Source organism: Scylla paramamosain, chromosome 7 (assembly GCF_035594125.1).
Source record: "Scylla paramamosain isolate STU-SP2022 chromosome 7, ASM3559412v1, whole genome shotgun sequence".
Classification (NCBI taxonomy): Eukaryota; Metazoa; Arthropoda; class Malacostraca; order Decapoda; family Portunidae; genus Scylla; species Scylla paramamosain.
The window spans coordinates 3,337,501-3,340,000 of record NC_087157.1 but is presented as its reverse complement, the minus strand read 5'-3'; positions in this window follow the sequence as shown (position 1 = coordinate 3,340,000).

Here is a 2,500-nt window from a genome sequence, read left to right as displayed (position 1 = left end):
TTCACATTATCTAAAACCTTCATTCGCACATATTACTTGTTTTATAGAGACAAGCCTTAAAAAAAAAAAAAGTTTAAAGACAAAAAAATACCTAAAAATACGAAGACGAAATTGAAAAAAAAAAAAAAAATGGGAAAAAAAAATCTTAGTCGATTGATATACCTCCATGTTGTCCTCCTCCTCCTCTTCCTCTTCCTCCTCCCATGTACTCGGCGAGGGCCATCCATCGAGCGCCATGAAGTGCGGGGGAAGGAGAGAGAGAGAGAGAGAGAGAGAGAGAGGAGAGAGAGAGAGAGAGAGAGAGAGAGAGAGAGAGAGAGAGAGAGAGAGAGAGAGAGAGAGAGAGAGAGAGAGAGAGAGAGAGCAGGGGTTCCAGGGGTTCGAGGAGCAAGGGCGAGAGTGATGAAAGGGGCGCGAAGGTGATGATGGTGGTAGTGGTGAGGAAAATGTTGAGGTAGTGTTAAAGGTGATGGAGGAGGAGGAGGAGGAGGAGGAGGAGGAGGAGGAGGAGGAGGAGGAGGAGGAGGAGGAGGAGGAGGAGGAGGAGGAGGAGGAGGAAAAGGAGGAGGAGGAGGAGGAGGAGGAGGAGGAGGAGGAAAGAGAGGTTGGTGAATGAAAAATGAGGAAGAGTGAAAAATGGAAGAGGAAAAAAAAACACCTGGAAACTCGAAAAAGGAAAGAATAATAATGTTTTTTTTTCCTTATTGTTTTCGGGAAGGAAGGAAGGAAGGAAGGAAGGAAGGAAGGAAGGAGAGGAAGTGGAAGGCCAGGTTGAGCTTTTCACTTGGTTCCATATAAGTCTCGGGGTGTGTGATGATAAGAGTACAGAGGTATGGACCCGGAAAATACTGTATTTGAAGAGACGTTTTGGTTTCAATCATATAACGTATCTTGTTTTTTTTTTATTTATTTTTTTTCTAATTTTTTTTTTCAATTTGTCTTCACTTGCGCAAAACGAATAAAGAGAGTACGACATTTCATATCTAAAAAGGTACGATAGTTCAAACTAGAATAAAAGTACGGTACTCCATATGCAATAAAAATACGATAGTCCATACTTAGAAGGTTAGTACATCATTTTATTCCCCGTAAAAAAAAAGTACAAATAAAAAAATCGACCCTTCATATGCAAGAAAACACACACACAAAAAAAAAGTACGACACTTCCTTGAAAATATATGATACTCCACACTTACAAAACACAATTCCCACTCAAAACACACGACTCCTCGAACACTCTAGTTTCATTATGCTGGAAGTGAATAAAGACAAAAGAAAGCGTTAAGCAAGCTCGAGACCAGAGGGAGCTAATCACGGCAGGTTGGTGGCGGTGATCTTTACAAAAACTTCTTTATCCCTTGATCAGGAGCGCTTGAGAAATGGTGGTGGGCGTGGCTCCTCCTGCACATCATCAGTCAGTGAGTGTGTTGAGGATCCGTCAGGTGTTACGAAAGGCATCACGCAACGCAGTGCAGAGCCAACAGGAGCCTCACCCACCACATCACCATCTAGCACGTCAAAATAGGTAATTCTTGTACGTATGAATATCAAATTAGTCTTAGTTTTCTTATTTCGTGGGCATGTTCTCATTTGTTATTTATATGATACCTGTATGTTTATTGATTTTTATGTTTATACCTTCAGGAGAAATAGCAAAATTATTATTATTATTATTATTATTATTATTATTATTATTATTATTATTATTATTATTATTATTACCGCAACTGTTTTTTTTTTTTTTTGCATGTGTGTAATACAAAGCTGTTCAGAAATAGATTACTTCATCATACTCCACATCCTCCTCCCTCAAAAAAAAAAAAAAAAAGAAAAAGAAAAAGAGAGGAAAAAAAAAAAAACTATGTATTGCAGCCAATTGAACAGTGCCAATAAGTACAAACAAGAAACAAAAAAGAAAAAAATAGTGACACGATATTTTTTCCATTTGCATGTTACGTACAGAGCGGAGTGGCAACAGTGGCGTGTGCAACTTGTGGGCTTTCATAATGAAGATGTTGCAATTATGTATATGTGTAGCACAGTTGGACACCAGAATTGTTTTATTTATTTATTGTTGTTTTTGTTTTTTCGTTATTATTATCACTATTATTTTTTTCTATTTAGTTAATACTTGCGAAGTCACGAAAAAATGCGGAGATAAAGAGTGGTGAAAAAAAAGGGAAAACAATTTAGTGATAGGAACATTGTTTTTTCCTTTCATTAACACTCATTTCCCTTGCCATAAATCCAAATCCAGGGGAAAAAAACTGCAGTGATAAAACGTATTTATAGAAAGAGAGGGCTACCAAGTTTTTGTAATTCAAGTAATTCCTGTTTTTTTTGTCCTTTTTTTACCCTGTTCCCTATCACGGACATTAACACCCACTTCCCTTGTCATTAAAAGCCAATAACTGTGCCCAACCTTATAATCACCAGGACATTTTTTCTTTGGTCCAGCGAGGCGTAACCTTTCACTTCATTATCTATATCTTGTCGACGA